The 9,789-nt window shown below is 41.5% G+C and overlaps 1 protein-coding gene across 1 annotated transcript in view; it reads left to right on the top strand.

The window, feature by feature from the left end:
* The window catches only part of C3H10orf67 (chromosome 3 C10orf67 homolog), a 92,337-nt gene that overhangs the window by 314 nt on the left and 82,234 nt on the right, over window positions 1-9,789 (top strand). The window lies entirely within an intron of this gene.

The following is a 9,789-nucleotide window of genomic DNA, read 5'->3' as shown; positions in this document are numbered from 1 at the left end:
AAAAAAAAAAAAAAAAAAAGAGAAGCTCAGACTCGGGTCTGGGTTCTAATTTCGCCTAGCTTCTCACCAGGTCCTATGCCTCTATTAGCTCGGAAACAGGACAGTAGCCAATTGTGCCTAGACCACAGGGCCTGTTAAATATTTCACCGAGATACAGTCTAGAAAAGAGCCATACAGAAATGGTATGAGGTTGCTTTAAGAAGATACCATAGACTCCAGATTTAAACATAGATTTCTTTTGCGATTCTGGAGGCTGAAGTCCAAGGACTGGGCACTGGTTTGATGTCTGATGGTGCTTTCTTGTAAGCAACCCGTTCTTACTGCATCTTCCCCTAGTGGGACCAGCAGGGGAGCCATCTCCTGACTTCTCCACTCTCTATCCTCCACCTGGGCTCTTTATAAGGGAACAGTCCCATTCATGAGGCTCCCACTTCACTACCTATTCATCTCTCTTGATCTCACCTCCGGAGGCCATCACTTTTGGAAAACAGGATGTTGACATGGATTTTCCTAGAACTGGAGCACCCCCAAATATATAAAGTCGACAAGCCATATGCCTTTGCCAGGCAATCAATGGAATCATTATTTCATGGTCCTTAGGTTACATCTCTCTCTCTCTCTCTCTCTCTCTCTCTCTCTCTCTCTCTCTCTCTCTCTCTCTCTCTCTCTCTCTCTCTCTCTCTCTCATTTGGCCTCAGTCCTATTTTTATTTGGATAATGTAGAGTCAACATTTATGAGGACTTTTTTCTTAAAACATTCTTTCAAAGTAGTAAGCACATAGCCTTAGATTAACTGCTACATGTTGCAGTTCCATAGGTAGAGACCTCAGGGAGCCAGGTTATTGAGGAGAGAGAAAGAGAGAGAGAGCAGGGAATAGGGACAGGACAGGGAGCTGGGAAGGGGCTTGCTCGAGCTAGACCAGCCCAGTGGTGGGCCTGAACCAGTACCCAGTCCTGCTGAACTCCACTTTTCTACCTCAACTATTCATTAATAGGTTTGCTGGCCAAACCAAGTCAGGGTAGCCACAGACCTTTGATAAAACTGTCAAAAGCACACACACATATCACAGGCAGCTCTTGGCAGACAACAGTGGAATGCTGTGTCTAATCTGTTCCTAAGAGCCCCTTTCTCTCCTGGATTCCCTGACATTCTGCAGTGGAATAAGTACCTAACAGAACATTCCAGCCAGACTCATGGGGCAGACTGACCTCTGCTGTGCTAACACGTGTCCATTGAACCAAGGGACCACTAATGTCCATAACATTTTTTTCCAGTCAAAGGCTTAGAGAACTAGGGTTGGAGTTCTGATATGAATGGGAGAAGCTAGATACTGGCTGACACCCAGGGATCTGATCTAGCTGGGTCAGGCCAGGTAGTTAACATAAACTCAGGTCAGCCTTGGTGAAGTGATGCATTCTGGTTAAGTCAGTAACCACACAAGTCAGACAGCATTTACAAGTGGCAGAAGAAGCAGAAGCAACAGGTAGCAGAGGAACCTGGTGTGCACGTGTACACACCCCAAGTCACCATGGCTCTCAGGAAAGGCTTCTCTGAGAAGGAAGAGGAAACAGGAGCCAGGTGCATACATCTGGAGCCAAAATGTTCCCTGCTGAGAGAACAGGTAGTGAAAGTAGGGACTCTGGGTTTAGGCAAAGCAAGGAGACATAAGGTGGCTCACAGTGGAGGAAGATGGTCATCATCAACTTCTGGCTTTCACAGCAGACAGGCTTGCAGGCAAGTGCACAGGCCACACACAGGCAGATAACACTCAAAAGGAAGAAGAGAAACAGAAGGAGGAAGGTGGTCGTGGGGGAACAGGAGGCAGCTTGAAGGTGCTGAAGACGTGGTCAGATTCTAACCAGTCAGTAGGAAAGGGAGTGATGGAGTTCACTGGTGGCCTGCAGAGCATAAGACAGGCTCAATGGTTTCTGAGCCCAGTAGCTGGTAAAATAGAGCTGCCATTAGCTTTACTGCGAGATGATGTGAGGAACAGGACTGAGAGTCATGATAAGCTCCTCTTGAGGTGCAGAATGCCAGTGGTGACTGTTAAACATCTCTTTAAGCAGTTTAGTCGTAGGATCTGTAGGTTGGAGGAGAGGTCCAGCATGTTTTGTAAAAAGGAAATATTTTGTACAAAGATGTTAAGTAAATTATGAGATTTGTTGAGATCAACCAGGAATAAATAGATAGATAGATAGATAGATAGATAGATAGATAGATAGATAGATAGATAGATATGGATATAGATATAGATGCACAGTTGTATATATACAATCACTTTGAAACAGAAAAAAGGGAATATTTTCTTTAAATAACATTGAGCCATTCACCACAGTGAAAATTTAGCACCTCTGACGTCATCTTCATGGACTAATTCATTAATGAACATTCATTAGGACAAACTATTCTAGAGCTCAGTGGGATGTGTTGCTGCAGTCTATTAATAAATCTATATGAGTCTATTTCGTATAAGTTAGCATATTAATTTTGTGTCTAATTTATTAAACATAACAATTATCTCCAAAGATCATGCTTTATGCATAACAAGGAAACTATTATTTGGGAGAATCGCTTGAACTATAAATAAGGATTGTGTAGGAAACACTTTGCTAAGTTCTTGTGATGTGGGCTTCTGTTCTAGGCAATGGAGCTAACAACTAAAATTAGAGCTACTTCAAATTTGAAGAGAGACTGAAGACTGAGCCTTCATATTTTATTTAGATTCTGGGTGAGCCAGATCTTCTAAATCAATCATACAATAAGTTAAGACTGGCGACAGGGGAGCTTACAACCCCAGTTCTGTTTAAACCAAAGATTCAGAAGAAGGGTCTGTCTGCACCCCTGGCCTACAATTTTAGACGAGTTACTTACTTTTGTTGCACCTGAGTTTGTACATCTTTGAGACAGGATGTTGGAGAGTTACTAGAAGAAGAAAAAGTGTAGATTCAAGCATGCATCCTCACAAAGTCTGAGGGGTGAGTTACTCTATAAACAAACACTCCAGAGGGTTTACCTATAAAGTTAAATATTGTATTGTCCTATTACAGCAACAGCAGGGATAACCAAACACATTCTACTAAGTTTCTAAACCATAGACTGAAAAACTGTATTGATAATAAAAAACAACCACATTCTACAAACTTACTACTCAACATAAGAGTTTTTGCCTAAACTAGGAAGGAATAAAAGAACATAAATGTTCAAGTTTAAGGGAAAATGAAATTGAATAGTGAAAAGAAGCCATCGAACACTGGGGGAAGGTACAGGATTTCAGCTCTAGATTGGAAAAAATGAGCCTCCGAGGGCTGTTAAATACACAGTGAGCAGACTACAGAGAAACAGGCCACGATCAGATGGTGGGTTCTATCTGTTATATTAACATAGCACCTATGTTTAGACAGTAGGCATGCATTTTATCATGAATTTGAAAAGCCACTATTTCCTGTCCCTCATTAAATATTAAGGCAGATTATTAACAAGAAAAATGTAGCACTTTTTTTTTTAAAAAGACGATAATTAGACAGCGGAACCACAATACATTCAGAAAGCAACTGTGGTCTTCAGAAACAAGGAAGGAATCCAAGAATTCAGAATTGCCCCAAACCCTGGAGACTGAGATTAAAACCTCTTTGGAGAGGTTTTTAATCATTGATGGTTAAATCATTAACCATTAAAACTTTCAGACAACTAGTGCGAAGAGACTTGGCAGAGGTCGCAAGCCGCGCTGGTCTGCAGGGATAGCTTGCCCAGGGATGAAGGAACACTAGAAGGCACAGTCAGGCCAAAGCTCCTTACTGAACCAGGAGATCTTTTTGTCATTTTGGCTGCTATGTTTTTCAATTGGGCATGGGAACTCTAAAGGGCACTTTGCTGAACCCATGTGTTGCACAATGAGAGTCAGTCACGACTCTGTTTAATGGCAACCACCAACACATCTCTTGATAATAAGATTGCAATCCCTTTCTTATGCCTTTGGTTTAGTGGTCTGAGGATCACAAAACAGCCGGATTTCATGGCTCTCAATGGAGTCACCATATCTTATGAGCATTTATAGTCTGTCCCTATTCTTAAAAGTTCATCCATATAACTCTTCCCTCCATGCTTTTGCCACCAAGTTCATTCCTGTCAGCTTCCAGACCATCCAGCTCACCTTTAATCTAGAGATCTACTCTAGTCCCTTCACCCAGAAAGAAGCAGACAGACAAATAGCTGCTTCAAATGCTAACTGCGAGAGCCTTCCTTCTGAACTCTCACTCACGGTCACTTCTGGATGGGTTGCGAGACTCTAGGTGCCCCCCAATGTGGTTGCAGATCCACCTGTTAACGAGGCTTCAGTTCTTCTCCATACAGCTCGTCCTAGTGTTGAATGAGGGCATAGGATACAGTCAGTCAGGAAGAATTCCTATGAATCTCACATTCCTTACAGCATTCGAATTGCTTTAACTCAGGCTCATATGTTGTTACACGAGCAGACTCTGGTCATGTGTTTACAGCAGAAATGCCACAAAGAAGAGCTGTTCTCTTTTCAAGGATTCAAAGTTGGCAAAGATGTTCAGTTAGGCCTCATTAATAACACCAACCTTGAGCTGGTCATGGTGGGGCATGCCTTTAATCCCAGCATTTGGGAGGCAAAACCAGGCAGACACTTGTGAATTCAAAGCTAGCTTGGTCTACAAAGTGAGTACCAGGAGAAACACTGTCTTGGAAAACAAATGAACCAAAAACACACACAAATAACGCTACCCTGCTTCGTTAGTGTCTTCCAAGTCTCTCTAGCTTAAATGTGCCATTCTTCCTGTTGTGCTAAGTTTTGTCTTGGTGGCCTTAAAATTTCCTTTACCTAAATGACCTTCCACTGTCTGGCCTCAGTCATCACCACGACTTCCATCTCAGTTGCTCACCCATGTGATAATTGTCAGATACTCATTCTGATTTGACTTCACCCTTTTTATATACTTTTCAGGGTCTCCTATTATGCTTTATTCAATTTTTATTCATTCACATCAGTACAGATCATTTCCACTCCGTTGCTCATAATTTGATACCTTCAATGGGCTACATTTGTTCAATACATTATAATTTAGTACTTACATCATTTGCTCTTAATGCTTATCTTGTCTTCCATGCAGCCCGTGGGACCTTTTCAATCCAGATTCTTCATTTTCTCATAACCTTCAGATAACTCTCGTCACTGTGCGTTGACTACTTGTTAAAATGTTAGGGCTCAGTTTACACTTACATGTGTGCATGATTTTATACTTTAATAACATTCTCAAGTTAGTCTCTTTCTAAGGGGGCATGGTTCCTTTTGGGGGAGGACACCATTTATAGAGTAGTGTCTGGACCTATAGGATGCTCATTACTGCTGCTGGGTACTCTTGTAGGTCCCCAAATTATATATATATATTAGATAATATATATATATTAGAAACAAATGTACGTGTACATAGATGATACGTGTTCACACACATAGCCACATGCATTTACCTGTAAATGTTTGTAAACCTAAGCGCATTTGTATTTATACATGTATATTCTTATAAAACCATGAGCTTATACCCATTTTTCTAATTTGATTGCACTGTCTCAGAGCCCACTCCAGCCTATGCCTTTTCTACACTTATGAATATTTTCTCAGAGACTGAAAAACTTCACATCTATCATCATAAATTCACTTCCTTGTTCATTCGGCATTGATAATCCTGAAGACATCATGGGTCTCCCCTGTCTCCTCCTGCTCCTTCCCCATCAGATCTTCACCCTTAGCTACTGGGCCCACTGGCCTTTTCTCTCTCTCTCTCTCTCTCTTTTTTTTTTTTTATCATTCCAATGTTATTGACTACCTCACTATCTCACTGACTCCTCCACTATGAGAAGTTAAGAGAGCCTGGAAAGAAAACTAGATGGAAAAGGGAACTTCTAGAGGAGCAGTGACTTTAGTAGGTAAAAGTATGAGCAGACAGAAGGCCAGACTGAGTGTGTTGTTGGCAAGGAAAAGAATCTTCAATTCCAGATGAGAAGAGTGGATAGAGTCTCTGAGGGACGCGGCTTACTGTCCTTCAGAATATATATTGCGTTTCTGTTCTCTTGGGTACATGGTCTATTAGAATGTAAATGCCACAAGCAAGGATCTTTCCTTGTCCACTGTGATTATTCTCAGTGCCAAGGCAGGCCACTGGCCTCACATGCTATGTATTAAATTCATGAAGCTCAGATCATTCATTTGGATCCAGATTTTGGAGGTTAGAAAAAAAAGACTGAATTTAATTCTTGTTTGATGAGAATCCGTCAAACAAAATCCAGTATAGGAAGGTATGTGCACTGTGTAGATTTTAGAAAGCTACCTCAGGAGACAATGAAAATGTCTCCTGATTTAAAAAAACAATAGTTTAGAAGCTGGGCAGTGGTGGTGCACTCCTTTAATCCCAGCACTCAGGAGGCAGAACAGGGTAGATCTCTGAATTCAAGGCCAGCCTGGTCTACAGAGTGAGTTCCAGGACAGCCAGGGCTACACAGAGAAAATCCAAACACTAACATATATATATATATATATATATATATATATATATATATATATATATATATATATGACATGACATGTATACACACATACATACATACATGACATGTCCAGGGCAGTAGAGGTGACTTAGGAGGTTAAGACATTTACCACCAAGCCTGACGACCTGAGTTCAGTCCCCAGGACCTACATGGTAGAAGGAGAAACCAACTCCCACATGTTGCCCTCAGGCCTTGACGTGTGTTCTGGCTTGTATATATACATCTGAATATATAAACATGTAAATAAATATCTTTTGAAATTATTAAAGTGAAGAAACGTTTAGAGATTTATGGTCGTGTTAGGAAGACTTTATATTGTTATCTATATTTGTGAGTACACATTTAAAAATATACTGACTTTTTGTTTTATGTCTTAAAATAGTCTCATATAGCATGAAAAAACTTTTAAATTTCTAAAATACATTTTCTCTGAAAAACAATTTGTTATCAATAGCTCTCATCTTTGAAGTAAAAAACACTTTCCTGAAATTCTGTTATCATTGCTAAAAGTTGCTTTCTTCCTAACTTTTTTGTAAAGCATTTAAAAATATGTTTAATTGTGATTGTCTAATGTACAATATTCTACTTAATTTTACAGTAATTAGAATTTGTGAGTCTTTTTCATGAATTATTTTCAGAGTTGGCTATATATTTCATAGGGGCCAGTGCTTTAAACATTGATAATCGTTTCAATTGATCAGGGTAAATTGATCTTAATGAGAATAATCAATCCTGGCTGGTCTCAAATGAGCAGTCCACATAGCTCAGCATCCAGTGCTGCCATTACAGGTATGTGCCACCGCACCCATTGGTCTTTCTGGGTCAAGTGCTTGTCCAGGCCTGTTTGAGACCTCATGATACTCAGTCATGGATGATAGGTCTTCCTCTCACTGCTTCATGATCCTTCATGGGCAACATAAAATGCCAAGGGCAGAAGTAAGTAACTCCATCCAAAGGCAGAATCCAGAACCTCATTTTTATTTGCACTGAGCTTCCTATCCCTCGCCCAGCTCCCACAGAGGTAACATGAAAGACCCATCATGTGTCTCTACACATCCAGTGAGCTACACTCAAGGAGAACATGCCAGGGCTTGGGAGCCACTATGTGTTTTAAAGATTGATTTATTACCTTTATTACATGTAGGAGTGTTTTACCTGCATGTATTTAGGTACACTGTGTATGTGCCCGGTGCTTAAGGGGGCCAGCTGATGGAGCCAACTCCCCTGTAACTGAAGCTACTGATGGTTATTAGTAGCTGTGTGGGTTCTGGGACCCAGGTCAAGACACTCCCTCAGCAAGACCATCAAGTATTTTTATCTAACAAGCATCTCGTCAGCCCAGCTGCTCTTTTATATAAGGAACAGGGTTGGGTTTGGTAGTGAGATGTTACGAATCCTGTAAGGCTACTGTGGAAACATAACCTGGAAGGGCCTGTAGAAAGATTTCTCTGTCTTGGCTATTCCTAAAGGAACATTCAGTGATGCTGGGGCCCTGTGGAGAGTTCCAGAATGCTATGTTAGTGAAAAACACATGCAAGCTCTTAAACTGAATTAAACTAAATCCAAAACACACTTTCATCTGGGAAAAAAATCAGAAATTTTAATTAAAATCAGATGCTACATTTCTGTCTAGATAATGCTAAAGACAAAATTTGTCATCATACTATTGATGTGCCTGGAAGCATAACTGAGAATTTAGTGGGATTAATTGAAAGTCATTACTTTGAGTATTAAATTTTAAGTTTCAAATTAGCTTTTCATAGTTGAATACTACAGAGCTTTTATAGTTTGCTTCAAATAAAATGAACGACTTATATTTGAAGACCTATCAGCCACATGTAGTGGTGTGCGCCTTTAATCCCAGTACGTGTGGGGCAGAGGCAAGTAAATCTTTGTGAATTAGAGACCACTGTTGTCTACACAGTGAATTCTAAGACATTCGGAACTGCACAGTAGAGAGGCCCTTTCTGAAGGAAGGAAGGAGGGAGGGAGGGAGGGAGGGGGAGGGAGAAAGAAAGAGATAAAGAAAGAGATAAGAGAAGGGAAGGGGAAAGGGGAAGGGGAGAACAGGAGAAGGAGGAAGGGAAGGGAGGAGAGGATGGAGGAGAAGGTGTGGGTGTTTGAATGTGCTTAGGAAGTAGCACTATTAGGATGTGTGGCCTTTTGGGAAGAATCTTCAAGACTCTCCTCCTAGCCATGTGGGAGACAGTCTTCTGACTGCCTTTGGAACTAGATGTACAACTCTCAGCTTCTGCACCAGGCCTGCCTGGATGCTGCCATGTTCCCTCCTTGATGATAATGGACTGAACCTCTAAACCTGTAAGCCAGCCCCAATTAAATGTTGTCCTTTATAAGAGTTGCCTTGGTCATGGTATCTCTTCACAGCAATAAAACCCTAAGACAGAAGGGAAAAAAGGAAGGGGTGGGGAGGGGAGATGGAAAGGAGAGGAAGGGAGGGAAGGGAAGAGAAGGGAAGGGAGAAAACCTGACTATGGCAGTAGGATAGCAACACCCTTCAGCACCAATACTGACAATGTTCCTTGAGGGCTTACTGCATGTACATCAAGCACCACACCAAAGTGGTCCTAAGATTAATACACTCGGGGCTATCAGTGACCCTCTGGTTATCCATAAGAAGAAACCGGGCATGCTGGAGAAGTGATGGCTCAGCAGTTAAGAGGATTGCGTTTGGTTGCCAGCACCCACAGGAAGGCTCACAACTGCAATTGCAGCTCCAGGGGATCTGACACACTCTTCCAGCCTCTTCCAGCCTCTTCCAGCACCAAGCACTCACATGCTACACAGACACAGGTAAAGGCAAAACACACATACATATAACATTTAAAAAGTAGTAATACAAGAGGAAATTGAGGCAAGAAAAAGTTAAGTAATTTCCCTGAAGTCACGTGGTTACAGTGTTAATTAGGATGTGTTCGCTGTGGTTGACAGAAAACTGCCAACAGGAGATACATATTATACAGGAGGAGCAGGGGTATGGAAGGTTTCAGAACTAGCAAGTTTTGGGGCATCTACTCCTCTGCCACTAAACAAGTGTCTCCTCTGCTGCTCCTCAGAGGATGAGTAAGAGAAATGTCTACACTTTGCATCAGAACCTCCATTTCTATTGGGTTTTTTTTGGCTCGCTTCCTTCCTTCCTTCCTTCCTTCCTTCCTTCCTTCCTTCCTTCCTTCCTTCCTTCCTTCCTTCCTTCCTTCTTTCCTTCCTTC

The sequence above is a fragment of the Mus pahari genome, chromosome 3, assembly GCF_900095145.1.
Source record: "Mus pahari chromosome 3, PAHARI_EIJ_v1.1, whole genome shotgun sequence".
Lineage (NCBI taxonomy): Eukaryota > Metazoa > Chordata > Mammalia > Rodentia > Muridae > Mus > Mus pahari.
This window is presented reverse-complemented; position numbering and strand designations above follow the sequence as displayed.